The 21197-nt window shown below is 38.9% G+C and overlaps 1 protein-coding gene across 1 annotated transcript in view; it reads right to left on the reverse strand.

Moving 5' to 3' along the window:
- The window catches only part of LOC129726149 (uncharacterized), a 386566-nt gene that overhangs the window by 317049 nt on the left and 48320 nt on the right, over window positions 1-21197 (reverse strand). The gene's annotated exons all lie outside the window — the stretch shown is intronic.

A 21197-nucleotide genomic window follows, 5' to 3' on the forward strand; every position in this document is an offset into this window, starting at 1 on the left:
ATATAACTCGGAATATTCGGCACGGACCTAGGCAACGAAAAACGGACCACGAATGGAAACTCGGTAGCTGTAACTGCAAGTCGCTAAACTTTGTTAGCGGATACAAGGTGTTGCTTGAGCAGCTAGAACCTCGCAAACTAGGTATCGTGGATCTGTAGGAGATCTGTCGCAAAGGTGAGAAGATGTGGAGAGTCCGTGACGGCAAGACCAAGAGGGCCTCCAAACGATAACAGGGTCCCGATATCATGGAGACCAAACGGGAAATTGGGTCACTAGAGAACAATAGAGTTGGAGGTAAGGACAGACTACCGACAGTGCTTCATAAACACGGCAAAGAGGCACTGGCAGCGAAATTACATTGGGTAATTTCCAAAACTAGAAAGAAAGAGAGACAACCCAAAGAATGAATGGAAGGAGTTGTATGCCCTATCTATAAAAAGGGTGATCGGCTATAATGCAGCTACTACCTTGATTACCGCCGCCTACAAAGTCCTCCCCCAGATTGTGCTCCATCGTCTTTCTCCTCTAGCAAAAGCATTCGTATGACATGGCAGTACCAAGCGGGCTTCACACTAGCATTGGCTACTACGGATCAAATCTTCACTCTCCGTCTGATCCTTCAAAAATGCTGGTACAATGTACCCACACATCACGTCTTCGTGGACTTCAAAGCAGCGTATGATACAGTTGATCGACATCAGCTATAGCAAATAATGCACGACTAAGGTTTACCGGTCAAACTGACATGATTTATCAAAGCTAGCTTGGATCGAGTGATGTGTTACGTGTGCGTTAGAGTAGGACAAAATATAAATCAATCGATCGGTGAGAAAATCCACTTTTTCAAAACTTATTCTCTAGAGATGTCCAGTCGGCCTCTAAAAATATATCAATGCATGATATTTGTAGGAAATTTTCCTAGGAAAAACACTTTTAAAGACTATAAGGCGCTATGATGCTTGTAATAAAAATTATTCGCCATAAACTGATTGAATATCTGATGAACGACATGCTGCTGCATGCTGCTATTGCAAACTTGCTTAAAGATGAGAAATAATTTCGCGTGGAATTAAGCTTAAAAATGTGTTTTTTGCTCAAAGTATTATCGGAGAAGCCACCAACATAAATTTTACGCGATATCATTTCTTATCACATGGTTGAATCAGCAACAGCAGCGTGCTGCAGTAGTATTGCTAGAAAAATTGAATAGTGAGCCGTTCGTCAGATATTCAATCAGTGTGAGGGAGATAACTTTTTTAAAGGAAGCATCGTAGCGCCTTACGGTCTTCAGAAGAGTTTTTCCCAGAAAAAACTCCTACAAATATCATGTATTGGTATATTTTAAGGAGTCAACTGAGCTTTTCTAGAGAATAAGTTTTGAAGAAGTGGATTTTCCCATATAAAATCGTATGAAAACTTTAAAAATCATAGTTCAACAGATCGATCTGAAAAGTAACACAGTTGTTATAGGACCCATAAAAACACGAAAAGTGTAAGAAAGAAGCACGCAGAGGTTAAGATAAGAAGATGGACTATCCTGCACGTTGTTAACCAATGCTCTTGAGGGTGTAAACCGACGAGCGGGCTTCGAAACGAGAGACACGATTCTCAGGAAGGGTAGTCGTCAACTCACAGGCTCCACAGACGACCCCGTTATTACGAAGAAGTTTGGGCCGTCGAAAGTAATGTACGACAGATTAAAAGTCGACGCTAGTAATGTTGGACTAGAAATTAATGCGTCGATATCCAAGTACATGAAACGGAGAGGTTCTAGAGAAACCAACATTCGAGTCCCACGGACGGTGATCACAGACTGTGACGAACTTGAAGTGATAGATGAGTTCGTATACTTGGAATCTCTGATAACCGCTGACAATAACACAAGTAAGAAGATCCAACGACGTATTCAAGCAAGAAATCTGGCCTACTTTGACCTTCGCAGGACGCTTTGATCCAGGAACACACACAAAACCGACATCTGGAGTACAAAGCGAAAGCGAAGACTGGCGGAAGGGAAATAAACCTTGGAGTGCCTGAAAACGATAACAGGGTCTCAGTTTTCGATATCCTAAAGATCGAACGGGGAATTGAATCACTAAAAAACAATCGAGCCGCAGGTCAGTATAGACTACCGGCAGAGGCACTAGCAACTTCGTAGATTACGCAATTGGGTAGTTTCCAGGCTTTGGGCATACTGGTAATGTCCATTTATTTATTGTATATTTTAGTGTCAGTTCAATTATAACTCAAATTTAGTTTAACTCTAATTCAGATTCAGTTCAATTTCATTTTAATGTCAGTTCAGTTCGGGGCAGCTCAGTTTAGTTTTATTTTAGTTTCAGTTTAGTTACAGCTCAGATTCATTTCAGCTACAGTTCCGTTTCAGTTAAGTTAAGATCAGTTTTATCAAGTTAAAAATAATTTCAGATCAGTTGCGGTTTGGTTACAATTAAGTTTAAAAAATTGCTTTTCTGTAAACCAATATTCATACTCCGAAATTTAAGGTCTCTTTCGAGTATTGAGCCGGGAGGCCATAATATGAATCCTGGAATTACCAAATCTTAAGAAATCTTGAAGAAACATAACTTGCAGATTTAAAACAAATTCTCTGAGATTTCGAAGCCAAAGATACTTAATTTAAATTTCAGCTTTGATATCCAATAAAAATCTATCGTTTGATCAAAAATCGAACTTCTAAAAACAAAAATCCAGACCTGAACGTAAAATACGATATCTTCAACGAAAATGTCAGTTTTGAAATCTCTAATCTGAATCAAAAAATTAAAAATTCTGTGATCAAAAATCCACAAATCACAGTTTTGAATTTCAAGTGAGAACTTATGGATCGAAAATTTGCTAATCTATAATCAAGCGTTAGAATCCAAAACATCCGAAATTATGAAATTTTAGGAGAAATCCCCAAAATTTAAGATTCGAAATCCAACGTTCACAGTTTGATGTATAAAATCTGAAATGTGGTGTAATTGAAATACAAAATTTGTGTTCCCCAACGGGAACCATGCGAGAGCCTCAAATTTCTAAAATTCAAATAAAAAATCCATCATGCTGGAAACAAGAATTAAAATTACAAAAAAAAAAAAAACCAGTGCTCGATCATTGAAATTTCACCCAAATGAACGATAACTCAAGGTCCAACCAGTAAATGTTGAAATTTAACATTCTATTTTAAAAATCAACTTCTGAACTCGAAACCCAATGAAAAAAAAATATGAATAAAAACGCTCATTTCAAGATGGCTTGACAAAGTATTTTTTTTTAATTCTTTTAGCACCAATATTTAGTGGTTAATTTGTGGTTTCGAAATCCAATTTGTGGTAATTTGTGGTTGAGTAATTTCTGAGAACTTTTCAGAAAACTGAGTCAAGCCATCTCTGAAAATGATTTCGGAATGAATCGGACAACGATGATATATACATCAATCGAAAGCTCTTAATTTGTGGTTCACGAATATGTAGTTTTTGTAGGCATACTTCATATTGAAATACTTAAAAAACTATTATTTAAATTTTTGAACATTGTTTACCTCTTGTTGCCAACATCGACCGTACGCGGCGTTGGATGAGCATAGTACTGGCACCTGCCGATGTTAGTGCTAGTGGGTTATCTAGAACATATCGACAGTCGTTCATATACACTAAGGTCGTTTTTTACGCGGGGGATGTGTTCCAAATTTGTATGGGTCCGCGTAAAAAACGACTTTTTTGAGTTGCAAATATAACAAAGAAAACCGTTCTAAAACGTTAAAACTTCGTTTGAATATGATAGTGGCCAATCTAGAGACCAAAATTCAATATTTTAAATTTTGAGTATTTACACCAAAAATTGTGATTTTTTTTTAAACTGATATATGATCACTCGTGGCCTAAAACGGAAAACGTGATTGAAATGAGGTCGATATCTTGTACCGTTTTTGAGTAATGGAGGAAAGCAACCCGCGTAAAAAAAACCGCGTAAAAAGCGACCTTACTGTATACGACATACAGTTGTCGCTGCCGTTGAAAGCTTTTTTGTTTTATTATTCAGGGGGTAGTTGTAGTAGCATATTCCTGAGACGAGAAAATATCGAATTTTAATTCTAGTCAGGACTCACACCTTTGGGCATTTACCATGCGTTTCAACCGTTCCCTACAGTTCTAAGGCCCATTCCCGATCTTCAGGCATCATTCCGTTTTCTAAAATACCCAACAGTCGAATACAGTTGCGTAGTTGGTTACCAAAATATTATTATATCTATCGAAACAAAAAATTGTTTTTTATTATTATCAGGCTGTAATTTATTCCAAGAGTTAAAACGTATGTGCTAATAGATTTTAACATATAATAGATTTTGTATGAGAAAGACCAGATCACACCCCTAGGTGTATTAATTTAGGTTTTTTTTTTTTCAAACAATCGGTAAACGGCAAAACTACATTTTCGGAAATGATTCGACCGAAGATCGAGAAAACTACGCTCGCATGTCTACGTAAAACTTCACTTATTTTAAGGAAATTTACGTATAACACACGGAGGCTTGTCAACTACAAATATCTGCTAATTGATCAACATTTGCATTTCGCAGCAAATCTGTACATATACTATCCCTGCTGTTTACATACTGTTTCACCTAGAAATACTCAGAGGAAGAGATTCGCGGTGAAAAAAATCGCCAATTCGGCAACTGGGTTTCATATGTCAGAGGTGCCAGATCTCTTCTCAAAGCGCAATGTTGACTAACATTCGACTTGTATAATCGGTGGTGACGGTGAAAGTCCTTAAGAATAGTGAAGTGCTTCGCAAAAACAGTTAAGGTTATATATTTTATGCTTATGTTTAATTTTATACACCTTCACTTATTTCGTTACCTATACACAAGGTTTGTTGAACTCCGGGTGAAAATCACTCATTCATTGGCAATAGAACAAAAAATCGTATAGAAATGAACACGTTCTTTTTTGTACCTGATTGCAATACCTCTCAATGTGGTGTTACCTTTCTTGTTCGTTTGGCTCACCGCATATCTCTCCTTCTGAGTATCTCTAGTTTCACCATACTCATCGCTACACGAAAGCTTTCTGAGAAAAAATCATCTTGATGGTCTACCAGCGCCGCGTACGGTCGGTGTTGACAACAAGAGGTAAACAATGTTCAAAATTTTAAATAATAGTTTTTTAATTATTTTATTATGAAGTATGCCTACAAAAACTACATTTTCGTGAACCACAAATTAGGAGCTTTCGATTGATGTATATATCATCGTTGTCCGATTCATTTGAAGCAAAATCATTTTCAGAGATGGCTTGACTCAGTTTTCTGAAAATTTCTCAGAAATTACCCAACCACAAATTACCACAAATTGGATTTCGAAACCACAAATTAACCACTAAATATTGATGCTAAAAGAATTTAAAAAAAAACTTTGTCAAGCCATCTTGAAATGAGCAATAAAAACTATAAATGATCAGGAAGCAGATAAGCAAGATTTAAATTTCAATATCTAAAAACAAAAACTCCGCTTCCAGAAATTGTATTAGAAACACTTAATTCGTTACTAGAATTTTATTGTAGGTGTCAATAACTATAGCTCATTTATTTAAAGTTCAAAAATCCGGAATCGAAAATCACGTATCTAAACCATAAACACAAATATTTCTCAATTTAATTCAACTAACAAAAACGAAAGTAAGTTCAATTGTTCCAGCTGAAAAACTAAACAAAATTTCAGCAGTTTAAGTACACTTTAAATCGATGAAAATTACCCAAACATATCGCTTAGACAATGCGTTGGCAGCAAACATCAGCATATTGTTCGCAGTCATCATCGGCGTTAGATTATTGCTAGGCTTCCCCGTTCACTTCGCTCCAGCAGCCTCGAAAAGTAATCAGTCTGCCAATCGGCCAACGTCTGGGAAACTGCCAGCATACGAACACGAAAGATCAATTGCGTTCTATCTTCAAGCTAACATTTAAAGAGCGTAATCTAGTAAAGAGAAGTCTTATGCTGATTGAACTGTTGAAACCGATCCATTGAACGTTCACATATAAACACACATATATTTTCCCGCACCCCTAAGCGAACCCTTGATAGGTACTCACAAACAATAGACTGTGCATAAAGTAGAAGGCGAACGAAACTAGGCTTATGGCAGGGCAGGTGATTTTCTATCCTATCCGGCCGTGTTTGCAGGCAAAATGCAGGTCAGACTAATCTCAAGCGAGTGATTCTCGGTTATATCTATCTTACGCGAATCATCTTCATCACCGCTGTTGTTGTCGATTTAAATGAAGTGCACGAACAACCCAACTGTCGGCCTGCGGGAGAATGGAGATAGTAATGGACAGATAACGATTATAAGGGTTCTACTAATAAACGGGCGAAAATGAATCACAGTTGTTCAAGCGGATCGGTTCTCACTGTTTCCTGACCGTGTTTTGCTTCCGGCTGGTTTCGCTGGAATCTAGCTCTACTGTATGTATAAGGTGTAGTATAGTTATGCGAACGATGTTGTACCGGGAGGGCATTCCAGGGTTGTGATTTTTTTGTGTGTGTTTCTGTTTCGCCTTCTCACTGTCCTCCTTCCGGGAAGGCTCAACTCCTATTGAGCTCGGGTGGAGTGCAGATTGGATAATGCTCTCTGGCCGGGAATTCCAGATACATGAAAAAAGATATTTATTCGGGGATACAATTTCTTGTAAACAAACTCCCTGACTCGGGGGTATATTAAAAAGCTTGGATTGTTTTTCATTCTCAATGGTTATTAAAGGCTGAAAAGGCATACCTTATCCTCCCTGTACGTTAATTATTTAAACCGTGAGAAATGTACAAAATTGCAAGAGAAAAATGTTTCGATCCTTATCCGACTTATCCAGTGTAATGTTTTTGGAAGAACTCGTTATACGTTTACACATCGTATCATAGCATGTGCAATTTTCAGTCAGACAAATAGCGACAGCATGACAATGCCGAAAATTGCACAACAAATAAAAATGATTAATGATGTACGGTTTAACACCACCACCGAAGAATGGTGCCGCATGAGTTAGAGGAGAAACGTTCATCGCTTGAGCAAGGGCTCACGATTTGTGGTACGACTGCGGGAAGGTTTTTGGTAGGGAATTCTATAGCGAATAAAATTGCCAGTTTTTCTCTACCGTTTGAGTGTTGAGACTATTTCCCCCCTGTGGTATCTCGCTTCCCGTTAAGTGGAGTATCATGAGCTCAAATGCTACCACCCTAGGCACCATTCAACCGTCTAACGGACTGCCGAAACGTTCCATCTCGGCTCCAGTATTGACTGGCGGTCAGGAAGTGACCTGAAAATTCCCAACTCGAAGCTGCCAGCGAAAAAGCAAAAGCTCGAAAGCCGGAGGTCATTTCAACACCCCATTGAAATGCTTGGAATTTTCCACCGCAAAGCTCAACCCCTCCACGTGCAAAACCGTATGGTGCCGGCTATAGAAAGGACAACAGGCTGGTCCGAATGGTCTGGGGTTTTGGTCGAAAAATTGGTTCGAAACATGCCGCCGCTCTGCTAAATTATTCGATTCGTTCCAGTGTGTGACCAAACAAGCAAATGTGGTTTCACGATAAGTACCGAGGCTTGCAGCAGCAAGCGAGTGAACATGGGAAAAGAATAAAAATACCATCCGGTAAGGAACAGGGTGGAAAATTTATGTCATGCAGATAAAACGGTCGCTCGGATCTTCTAGTTGGTGCAGGAGAATGTGCTGCTTTGCTCGTGCATTTTTAACTTCGTAGCCTTTGCCGACTCGCGTCATCCAATGGTCATCCCATATCGTCATCATCGTCGTCGTCGTCGTTGTCGTCGCCATCCTCCCAGCATGACGATGCAGCAGAACGAGTGTCTTTATCCTGTGGAGTGTCTACTGAATGGACACTGCTCCGCCGGATGGGCCATTCACTATCCTGTTTAAGTGAACGTGATTATGTTCTGTTCAGGACTGTAACGGCGGGGCCTCATATAATATTTTTACCAACTGGGAAACGTTCCACTTTATGACGAGGACATGGGATTTCAGAGCGAATCCAAACGCTTCCCACCAGAGTGTGCCGTGATCAATTTGGATAAGCGGCTGAGCGAAACGATTGCAAGCGAAAAGGTCGGATCCGTCGTATGTGTGCGGAATCGAAATGCCTTGACACCTTAAACCGGAGTCTCGGTCTGGCTCGGTTCTGGAGGACGCGATATCGAAATCGTCGTCTTTCCATGTATTTGAGATATTCCACAGCCGCCACATTTCGAGCCTGAAGTGGTCTCTGCCTGTTCTCGATGGCCGCTCAGTTTATACGAGAGTAGGGTAATAACTTTTTTTTATTTATTTACGACCGGATTCTGTTGTATAGCTCATATAAATTAATGCCAAGTGGTTTGCCCGGGAGCGATACTTTTACGCGTTGAATTGCACACTGTGGATTTGACTTGATAGGTTTTAATGGGAAACATAATTTTTCAATCCGAAATGTTGTAATGTGAATAATTCAATTGATATCAAACAGTGACAAACTGAACACATGAAAATTCTCTTATTGATCGTCTCGACCATTTTTTTCAATTTGACAACGAAGAGACGATCTTGTTGATAACATATAAACCAGATATACCAAATAAATTGGAAACACTAATATATGGGTTACATTTGAAAGGTTCAAATTTTTATAATGCTTTAAAGTTATGTTGAGATCTGTTTCAGCATGATTCGAAAAATAAATTTCTACATACTCTAAATTTATCATCCAATCCAACGCTGTCTCTTATCCCTACCGCGAATATTAATAATTAAGCTTTCATCAATTCAACAAAGTATGTATTAATAACGATTTAATTCAAATTACGAACGTATTACAATGATAAATCTAATTAATATAGGTAGTATGATAAAAGTATGATTATCTTATACCATTCCATATAGTCATGATGGCAGTGATGAACCGCTGAAATCTATGAGAGTTTTTAAAATTTAATTTAGCATATACATGTTATGTGACATGATATTACTGCCAAATACTTCATTTGGAAAATATAAAGATAATTGATATTCCATTGAGAGCGAGATTTTCGGTTTATCAATAAATTTGCTAGACATTGCGTTCAGTAGGATTAACATTTACTACTCAACTACTTGAATAATTAGCACCGTTGAAAATCACGGTTTTTATTATCGTGTATTGACAAATGACCACCATTTTGACGGCGTATATATATATCACAGCCTGTTCGCCGCATTTGCCGACGGTTGTCTATACAGCCCTGTTTAGACGCCACCAAAACTAAAGCTCCATGTGCAAGACTAATAAAATTTTTTGACGTTGAACAACGTTTTACTTTTGTAGAGTGGCATTCCAAAAACTCGAGCATGGAGTGAAACGACATAATGAAAGATTTCAAACGCCTACTACTTTGTTACCACTGAACGGATTTGAGTCATTGATATCTCGTTGGATAGTAAACAAATTACTCTAATTCATGAAATCGTTTTTACTAACATTTTTTTTAATGGTAAAGTGGTTAAAATTCATGGCAAACTTGATAATGATTCAACCAATCGCGTACTCGCAATGTTACAATCTAAGCACAGCCGACACTAAGGCCGTGAAAATACTGGCGCGGTCCGCGCTGCGAAGGTGATTCGCCCTGCCGCAGGTTAATGTACTGCTAGGTTGAGCTGTACATTAACCCACGGCAAGGCGAATCGTCATCGCAACGCAAGCCGCGCCAGCATGTCCTCTGTCTAAAGCATACAGACAATTGTACTTTGTAAACAATTTGTAGTTGCTGTTGTTGCTTTGTTCGCTTGAGTGGACTACGACACGCCCACTGGAAGTATAAGGCCCTGGCCATAGTGGACCGATTCGCCCTACCGTGCTTCACTGTACAGCTCTACTTGCGGTTGTACATTAACCTACGGCAGGGTGAATCGGTTAGCGCCGCTGTTCGTGACCACTATGGCCAGGGCCCAACTGTCCATTGATTATCCGATCATTGCAGTAAAAGGATGATTTACTGGAAACCGAATCGACCAGTAGCAAGCAGACTTGCCAGTGCCATAGTGCAGCAGGCGATGATGATATGCTACACCATAAGCATCGACCTGCAAAGCGGGAGGTTCTTTCTGGAGCAGCAGAAAGCGGGTGATGGCAAATATTAGTCACTTATAAAAGCGCAAGCCATCGAATTGAACTTCTCATTCGTTCATCGACCGGCAAAGCGAACGATGACCTGCAAAAAACTAATCGCTATACGCTCAATTAATTAGAAAGCCCCAAAAACTATTTACGAAAAGCAAATTGATGATAGTGTGCATCATATGCTTCAAATGATATCTTCAGATGATCTGCGAGAGTTACGCTCGTTCGAGATCGTCTGTTTCATTCAAACGAAGTTCGATTGTCTTATTTCTGTCTAGAATTCCTTTCTTTATAAGACAAGTGCAAGTCTGTTTTTCACCGTAAAATAGGGTTTGAGTCATCAGTTTTTGAATTGTTTTTTGACGTCCTATATTTCGCGGAACAGTCAGTTTGAAATATCTTGTAATCTGTAATGGTAGTTTTGTTTGAAAGAAAAACTATGAATAAAAATCAACTTCTGGAACCCAAGCGAAAGAACTGTCATCTTTTGAAGAAGGGCATGATTAACTCATCAACTGTTGTCCGCGCGTTATTCAACGTCAGTCACGCGATCGTGCCTTGGATACACCCTTCTGTTATTTTTCTCTATCGCAATAAATTCATTTTTACTTATTGCATTGAAAAGACCTAAAAATTGTTCTCACCAGCGTTGCTAAACGAGCGAGAAGCAAAACATATCCACTCCTTTCTGCTCGAGACTGAGATGTGTGCTACGCTTCTCCAGTCGTTCGCACACACACTTTCGAGAAACTCTTTATTATCCATGCATTTGCCAGAGCAGCAGCCAGCATACAGCCGCTCGCAAATTCTCTTTTGCTTTTTTACTCACGCCAAATACGCGAGTACTCGAATAAGAGTACTTGACTAGGAGTGCTTGAAAAAATGTGCCCGAAAACAAAAATGCTTCGTTCACCGACTCACGCATGCGGCTTGTCCATCGCTAAACTGATGCCAAGCAGTTTTGCATCGTGCACCGACGAGCGAAAGTGGGGTGATAAATCTATATAGAATCGCATACTTGAACGTGTATGATATTCGACCACCTACTCGCAGTGATGCCACAATTTCAACTGTATTTCGAATCTCAGAAAATCACCTTGGTGGTATTTCAATCTGTATAAATATCTGCATATGTACTGGACATATCCCTTAAAATAAAAAACACAATTATGCACACGTTTATGCGTAACATATAAATATAATGAAACCTCCAATACGCTCAATAGCATTTGAGTTTTTTTTCGATTTTCAACTATATCAAAAAGTTTGTTTCGCGATCCACGAAAATCAAAAAAAAAAATCTGTATAGTTCTGTACTATTTCCAGAAAATCTGTAATCTGTATATACAGATATCTGTATAAAAAATACGCAAAAATCTGTATAAGTACTGAAAAATCTGTATATGTGGCATCCCTGCCTACCCATCGAAATATTTTTTTCGCCACTCCGCTTTGTCGTACCTTGTCACTCCGTATCGTCATAATGCGTCTTGACGGTTGTGCTCGCGAGAAAGGGAGGTACACGCGAGTGGGAAAGTACGCGAGCGAGAGTGCGTGTCGGCCTATGAGAAAACTCGCAAGCATCAACGCTCGGTAGTGTGAAATGAAAAAAGGAAAAGAGAATGAGAAACAGTACGACAGGAGTATCTCTAGTGTGAGATTTCGGTAGCGGCGAGAACGCCACTTGGAGTATCGCATGCTTTTTGCGAGCGAGTTTAACAACGCTGGTTCTCACCCATCACAACTATGAAACTTTTTTATTCTACTCTTCGTTCATTGTTATTTATATACTCATTATAGGATAAAACGACCTTGGACAGACCACATCTTGAAATAAACTCAATGCGAAAACTAGTGGGATTTCCAGGTAATTTCCATCGGGAAACATCTCATACAGCTAATCTGTATTAAAATCACGAGAAACATTTGTAAATTCCAGTTTATATCATGAACAAAATCAGAGTTTTCGTCTGAGCGGTCCACTGAAGAAAGTGGTCCATCCAAGCTAGTTCTATTCTACTATTAAAATATCAGGTATTAATTTTCTCCACTTGTCGGAATCCAATCTAAGGGATGTTTTTGAAGTAGAATACTTCTCTCAGGAAGTTCGGCTACATAGGGATGTGAAATGAAAATCTAAAACCGAAAAAAGTGAAAAATATGTCCAATTTCAAATGCTAATAAATCGGTTAGTATTCGATGGATTTCCTTCGTTCTTGCAGCAATAGATTGGAAAATCTTCTAAGATTCTTCCCAAAATAAGATAATTGTAATTTTATTATTCACACTATTGCACTATTGAAAATAGTCAAGCCTTGTCAAAACGAAAAATTCGACCTTCGATTGGTCGTTATATGCTTGCTTCCCAAGCACGGTTGACAGGATCATATACCTTACAATTGAAAACATGCTATTTGGCCTATATAAGAGCCTGTTTCAGCCGGAGCCGCTCATAATAGTTCTAGACAGCGACAGCAGCAGTCGTCCTTCCTTAGCAGCAGCACTAGCCCTGTGGTTGGTCACCACGTCTCAGGAGCAGCGCGGTTTTTCTCAACGTGTGTCGCCAGACAGCCATTATTTTCCCCGTGTTGGGGCAGCATGAAGATTGCCATCAGGAAATCCAATTTTGGAAATCAAAATGCTTTTTTCAAGGAAAATAAACAAGTCATTGAAAGTTAATAATTTTTGTCAAGCATTCTGTGTTGCATCCTAGCAATTTAAATCTGTCGCACCCGTCTAATTTACTGAATGTGAAATAGCTTCCACAGTGCATGTTGTCCGTGTATCTTAATTCCCCCAATGTTAGGGCAGCTCAAAGGTTGTAATTAGCAACCGATTTTGAACCGCAAAATGCTTTTTTTCAAGGCAAATAGAAAAATAATTGAAGTTTAATAATTTTCTGGCATCAAGACAAGCAGACATTCTGTGCGGGATGCAATCAAATTCTATTGTAGTTGTCAAATTTTTACTTTATTGAGTTAACCCCTCACTGTTGGGGCAGCGCAAAGGCTGTGATCAGCATAACCGATTTTGAATAACAAACTGCCCTGTTAGAACGCATTCACAAAAGCAGTTAGTTCGACTATGCAAAGTTAATATGAAGTCGATTCAATCATTCAGCATGAACAGAATTTTGTCGTCACCCAGCTGCCAAGTTGCAACATGATGCAATACGCAACAGCGAGCAAACGTAATCGCTTGATGTTACAAGCCGCAATACGGTTAGGGATAAATCGTTGCGTGTGTGAGAGCACCATCGGTGTTTATTCGCTGGATACAAAAATCAAATGCGAATTGTGGTATAATTCGCCTGAAGAACATTACAAAATGGTAAAACTGAACAGAAAGGCGTGGCCTATTTCGTAGCACCCTTCGACTATAAAAGAGTGTTTCTGAGAAAACTAGCTACATTCTTTAGTCGGAAGGTGAGCTGGATGGACCGTCCACAACGTTGACAGCAGATATCAGCACTCAGCAGTAACAGAGGATAGCAGCGGGTTGCGCCTGTGGCTGCCTTCAAATTAAACAAATCACTTGCCCTGTGGTTGGTTACCACGTCTCAGGCCTCTACCAGGCTGACTTTCGCACGATAGCGGCGGTATTATCGGTTGATGCATTTGCCAACGCTTACTCCAGTAAAGCCGTGTCTAATTTTCAATATGAAGAACACCTTTCTATTGTGTTGGCCGTGCGCATAAGGCCTCTGCCGGGCTAAACGCGAAAAGCGGCGCGAACCGATTCGCCCAGCCGTAGGTTAATGTACAGCGTAAGTAGAGCTGTGTAAAAGTATTCTACTTCAACCTTGCGGTCGTGGATTTGCACACAACCCTCCTGTGATTTTTTTTTTATTCAAGATAGCGTAAAACTATAAATAATGTTTAATGTGGAAATCGTTAAGGCGGAAATTTAAGAAAAATCTACTTGGTATTTTCAAACCAAGGGAAGAACTACCTTAGACCTGACGGAAAACTATTTATTCTCTCGATATAAATTGGAATTTAGGGTAAATTATCCTATAGTGGTTTTCTTAACTTTAGTACACCACTCGCCAGATTAACTCATTTGATGCGAAAATTCGAGGAATTTGCAGAAAACTTCCATCGAGGATTCAGATTAAGATTAGCTGGATAAGATGTTTTCTGATGGAAGTTTTCTAGAGATCTCTGAAAGTTTCGTATAATGAGAGTTAATCTGACCGATGATTCTCTGAAATACGTGGTCCATTTAAGGTAGGGTAAATTAACCTGTAGTGAACCCCTTACCTAATAATGAACAAAAACTTCTATCGGGAAACATCTTATTCAGCCTATCCGCATCACAAACATTTATAAATTCCGATTTATGTTAAGAGAAATTGAGTTCATCTAACAGGTGGTCCAAAGCAGCGCAAAACCGATTCCGGAACTCGTCCTTCTGTTTGTTATACATATACTTCGATGTTAACTGTTAGTGTACAGAAGAATTACGGGGCTAGTACTACGATCTTACTGACACTAACAGTCCGGGATTCGAATATACGACGACCGGTTTGTTAGCTAAGAAAACTCCACTGGTGGTCCACTGGGTGGTCCACTGAAAAAAGTGGTCTTATGTAGTTCTACACTAGAATTCTAAACATCAGGTAGGTTTTTAATAAATTTCCGCCCCAACTTACTCCACCTCCATTATAAGTGATGTTTGTTTATTTTAGATAAGGTAAAACTACCTTGGGTAGACTATGTCCTTTATAGACCATCGGTGAAATTAATTCAATTTATGCGAAAACTCGAGGGATTTCCAGGTTACTTGCATCGGGAAACATCTTATCCAGCTAATCTGCATCAATATCACGAGAAATATTTGGAAATTCAAATTTAAATCAAGAGAACAAACAATATTTCGTCAGGGCGGTCCACTGTAAGAAGTGATCTATCCAAGAAAATTCTATCCAAGATGAATATAAATCAAAATAATATCGCCAAACAAATAACAGTTGCGTTGCGCGAATGTCATAAAACAATCATATCGTCCTCTAACGAAGCGAATCAAATAAAAGTGCTGGCCGTATACAAGCCTGGTGATAAGTACTGTAAAACTTTGGCAAGAAAGTTTCAAAGAAGTACTTTAAAAGGAACATCTAGCGTGTTTCAAAACTGCTCAAAAGGTGAATCACGCTTATTGGAGTTTTTAACTGTTCTTCTATCACTCTCTAGAACTGATCAATAAAAAACCCAAGTACTACAAAAACTCAAGAGCTCAGATCTCTTTTAGTGGTTACGTTGTAGTTTGCTGTTTCACGTTATTTGAACAATTTTAAGCAGTTTGTTGTATAATTTGAGATTTAAGGAAATCAATATGTGTTTTTGCCAAAAGAAGAGGACCTATTTCGAACTCGCTAAATTTACACAAATTTTAAAGGAACTAACGCCACGCTTCTCAGCCATAGCTGAAATTTCTCAAGTTAGTAAGCGATCTCGGGCAGGCCCACAGGATTGCTACCTCTGAGTTTTTTTTTTCGAGAGAGCACCATGTTTATGTACCCTCGCGTGACGTGAAGATCGACGGCGTTATGCCGAGTACCTCTTGACGGATGCTGTTGGCTGTTTCAAGAACAGCAGCCTTCCTAAGGTAAAAATACTTGACTGCAAGCATCAGACTCGTATCGGGTCACATTTACTGGATCTGGTCGCATGGGGCAGTGCCGATTGTTCTAGTCCGAATTCCTTTGTTCCTCGTTCAATTCTTGTGAGTGTTTTACGGTGGCGGCTTGTAAGGCCTGCGCTTTGGTTATCCGATCTTCCCTTGGTTGCTCGTATCCCAGCTGGATAGGAGTGGCTGGATAAGAGACTAAGCATCACATGTGAGGTTTATTTTATTCCAGTAGGCGCACTTTGCTCCGATGGACATTATCCAGCCGTTCAGCCAGCCCGAGTACCGGAGTGAATTGGAGGAACTTTGTTTATCAGGCTAAGTCATGACGAAATGCCAATTAAATAAATAATAATCGTACAGTATTCCTTCCAACAGTTAGAACGTTTTTGAAGCAAATGGTCCCTCCTTGCAGCGATAGTATCCTTTGATCCCAATTCATCGACTGAGATAAAGGATTCTGTACCTGTCGCACAGTGGAATTTCAGAAGTATTATTCAGAAAATTGATTCTTTCAAAGTTTTAATACAAATGCGTTGCATTTTCCCTTTGTGAAACTTGGCTCACTTCCAATATTGATCTCAATTTCCATGATTTTAATATTATTCGCCTTGATCAAGACACCCTTTATGGAGGAGTGCTTCTAGGGCTTAAGAAGTACTATTCTTTCTCTCAAATTAACCTACCCTCGATTCCAGACATCGAAGTCGTCGCATGTCAATCTGATAATCCTTGATTCCCACGGTAGCGATCATTTGCCTATTTTAATTTAATTACTAGTGGGTCAACTCGCACGCGATCAGTTAATATTCCGTATGACCACCCGGAATATCGATTGGAAGTTATATGAGAGGATAACCACAGAAGCTGTTGAATCGATTTAAGATCTTTGACCACTGAAGGTTGGTGAAAACATGCCAACGGACCATCATTTCATCTTTACGGACATTCTTGGTTCTACTGAGGCTCCCCGATTGACGTCGTCTGGTCATACCCTGTTCACCGTGATGCCAGTTGACATTCTTTGCATGTCCTTTATATACGTTTTCTTTTAATCTCTCCATGCCCCAGTCTAGTCGCTCTCATTTCCGCCAACATCTAACTCCATAAAAAAATAAAAAAATTAGAAGAAAAATAGAAAAAAAAAACAATAAAAAAATAAATAAATCGTTTGTACGCCGATTCAGAACCAGCAACTAGACCCTGCACCATACCATAGTTCCATAAAAGTTCATAGTTCATGATCAACTTTTCAAATGCATCCATTTTTGAGATATTTTAAATTCCTTTATTTATTTCGTGAATCAGAAGTAGACAATATACAATATCCTAATATTCCAATACAATGTTTATTACAAACTTTTTTTTTTTCAATAAGCGTTGCGATTGCGTATTGAGCTAAAAAGTGTTTGAGTTCATGTCGAGACATTGTAAAGTCAATGGTTCCGCAGTATTGATTGTAAGTGGCCATCATACGATTCAAGAGTCCGAATTTTGCATAATTTGTGCGGTAATGATCGGTGGCAACATGTTTCGATTTCGAAGTTGTCTGAGAGGTGCGTAGAAATTTAACTTAGATAAAAGTGTAGCTGAATCAATGCGCTGCGAAACGATGTCGTTTACAAATGATACTATTGCGAATTCACGACCCTCTTTCAATGATTGTATGTTTATTAGCATGCAAAGAGCTTCATATGATGGAAGAGGAAATAATGTCCAACCTAATTTACGAAGAGCATACAATAGATATTGCTTTTGTACTGATTCTATTCTTTCATCGTGTGTGATTGTATAGGGTGACCATACAATGCTGCAGTATTCCAGTATTGATCTTACATATGCTATATATAATGTTTTAATGGTATACGGATCCTGAAAGTTGTAACAAAAGCGCTTTATAAATCCTAGCATGTTATTAGCTTTGTGGATTATTGTGATCAATGAAGGTTAGTTTGGAGTCTAAGACAACTCCTAAGTCCCTAACTCATTCACAATTTGCTACAGTTTGGTTTCCTAATGATGTTGTAATGTTTGGTGTTGTTCTTTTTCGACAGAATGATATGGGGTTGCATTTTTTTACATTAAACTCTAGTAAGCTTTTTTAAGCCATGTGTAGAATAGGTATATTTCATTCTGTAATGCATTGATGTCTTCTTCATTTCTTATTTCCAAAAAGAGCTTCATATCGTCGGCACAAATTAACACTTTTAGTTTTTTGAGAATAAAGGAAATGTTGTTAACGTACAAGATGAAAAGAAGAGGTCCTAAATGAGAGCCTTGGGGGAAATTTCGCAGCTGTGTCTTAATACAGCAGAACATACCACATTGCTGTTAATTATATTCTCGTAGTCGGCAGCGAGGAAAGAAAATTTGCGTTTAATTTCTATCCATACCTATAAAAATGCAGTCCGGTCTGTCTGTCTGTCTGATCCATATAGGCTCGGAAACTACCGAACCGATCGACGTGAAAATTTGTATGTCGAGGTTTGAGGGGCCAAGAAAGGTTCCTATGTTAGTTGGAGACCCCTCCCTCTTCTGGAAGGGAGGGGTCCCATACAAACCAAACACAAATTTCTGCACATCTCAAAAACTAACCGAGCAAATGGGACCAAATTTGGCATGTGGATCTTTTAAGGAGTAACAACTATGTCCATATTGGTTCGACACCCCTCCCTTTTCTGGAAGGGAGGGGTTCCATATAAATGAAACACAAATTTCTGCTTATCTCGAGAACTAACAAACTAAATGGAACCAAATTTGGCAGGTGAATGGTTTCAGGGGTAACAAATATATCCATAATGATTAAACTCCCCTCCCTCTTCTATAAGGGAGGGGTCCCATACAAATGAAACTCGAATTTTGCAAAGCTCGAGAACCAATCACGCAAATATGACCAAATTTGGCAAGTGAATGATTTTAAGTGTAATAAACATGTCCATAATGTTTCGACACTCTTCCTCCTTCTGGCATGTCTCCAAATACCATTTCTAAATCTAAGATGGCGACTTCCGGTTTCTGAAAAACAGTGGCAAATGATCAAATACCACCCAATATGGGTATTTCCGGAATTGTTATGACGCACTGAAACCACAAATCGACCTCAGACAACATTTTGAATTGTGAGATGGCGACTTCCGGTGTCTGAAGAACGACGGCAAATGACCAAATACCACCCAATATGAGTGTTTCTTAAACCAGAATGACGCTCAGGGGCCAGAAATTGTCTCCAAATGCCATTTTAAAATCCAAGATGGCGACTTACGGTTTCTGAAAAATAGCCTGAAGTGTCCAAATACCACCCAAAGTGTGTATCACCGGATCCAGAATGATGCAAGGAGCTAAAAATTGACCTCAGACACCCGTTTGAATCGTAAGATGACAACTTCTGGGAAACAGGCGAAAACAACCGAATACTTCTTCATATGGATATTTCCGTAAACAAAATGATGTATAGAAGCCAAGCATAGCCCCTGGACACCATTTTGAATTCGAAGATGACCACTTTCAGTTTCTGGAAAACAACGTAAATAACTGAAATGCATTCAATATCCCGGAATAGAGGTGATAGATCCTTGATGTTTTCTAAGGGACTGAGATATTGACATTTTTATACGATCAGTCGTATATTACACTCATACGTGATGTAATAGTCTGGGGATATTTCTCGGCTTACAGTCTTGGTCCAATTCATCACTTCAAAAGAATTATGAATCGTTTTGTGTACAATTACGTTTTAATAGGTTGGTTTTCTTATTGTTTTTGAGATTTTTTCTTTATCTTCTCGTTTATGACCTCTGCGACCACTATTTAATCTATTGTGGTATGCTCCAACTTACTCTAAATAAGTGCATGCGAGCCGCTTCATCACTATATTTACTACAGTTAGACAACTTCTTCCATATGAAGTATTTACCCCAAAAAACTATCGCTCCAAATATTGACAGGCTCTACGCAATTACACAATCTGTGCTGTATTATTACCCGGTATTCGCAGATTAGGTATTCTAATGATTCGCTTTCGATATCGCAAAGACGACATGATCATCATCCAGTTTGCCTAGTTTACCTAGTAGAATGTGAATTCCACACAAATGTTTAAAGTCCAACATTTGAAGAGATTTTGTGTTTCCTATAAGTTTCGTAAAATTTTACGATTTACAAATTTGTCGACAGCCGCCAACCTTTAGCGCGTAAAAAAAGCTGGTATGGCAGTGCCATCTTTGCGGAAACTCAGCAAAGCATCCAAATTGAAGCCCTTACTATACCAAGATTATTTTTTGTTCACAAAACATTTATTTTGCACAATAGAAACGAATGTTCGACGAACCCCAAGAAACTTTGTAGAAGACCAACAACCGATTGGATGAGATCTGAGAGTGCTAATATTTTTTCTGCCAGATTTCATTCCTCACCGAATGTGCACAGCAGTCTCTCTGCTGTTCCTCTAATGTAATACATTTTGAAACACTTTGATCAGCGAGGCTAAGCTAACAATGAAAACCGGTGGTGTTTGCGATATTCGTGCCATTAATTATTTCACAAGCGCAATCGCGTGTTGTGTAGTTAATATTCTTGCACCAGATAACTAATTCGATCATAAAATAAACAGTTTCCAATCATTGCATTGCGTTTGGACGCAGTAGAGTGTTTTGTGGTGTTGAATATACCTAATGCTGCTGGAAGTCGATGCGTGGCATGCTTGATCCTTCTTAAAAAATAGTTTTCTGCAATATTCAAATGCGTAATTATTCAAAAAAATAATAAAAATAAATATTTCTAATACGCCTAGAATTACGATTACAATTATCAATGCTTCTTTGAAATCGGATTTATTGAGAATGCTCTACTATTTTTACTCCCACTGAAAACTCATTACACTGATAGTATTTGTTCCATTATATTACCGTTAGCGATAATGTTTAATAATCTAATCAAAAACACTTCCGTCAAGCTTCTATGGATGTCTGCTATAACTAACTAGCAAAAAAGTCTGTCCATTCCTAGGGGAAGTCTTGCATTCTGGAGAACACATGTAGACTGCCACCAATGAAAAATAACGCATACTCTTTTAAATTGCCTCTTTTTGTAAACTTCAATAAATTGCAGCGGAAGGTATTCAAACTTCATAGATATAGAAGAATCTCTTTAGTACCAAAATTCTAACCAGCACGGAGCAATGTTCAGGTTTCCATCTGTTCCTTCAAATATATGCATGTTATATAAAAGAAATCAAAATAAAATCATTCTTCAACCTTTAAGAAGACCAATAAATGTCGGCAACATCTGCGAGCGCCGCATAAGCAGCCATTAAAGCCAACAGCCGCCGTTCGCAAATGCTTATCATCTGCTGACGCCGAGTTCGTAGTCACCTTTTGTTTCCAGGCTGTGACTCCGTAGTGGAGCCCGGCGTTCAACAGTCAAC

This window comes from Wyeomyia smithii, chromosome 2, assembly GCF_029784165.1.
Source record: "Wyeomyia smithii strain HCP4-BCI-WySm-NY-G18 chromosome 2, ASM2978416v1, whole genome shotgun sequence".
Lineage (NCBI taxonomy): Eukaryota > Metazoa > Arthropoda > Insecta > Diptera > Culicidae > Wyeomyia > Wyeomyia smithii.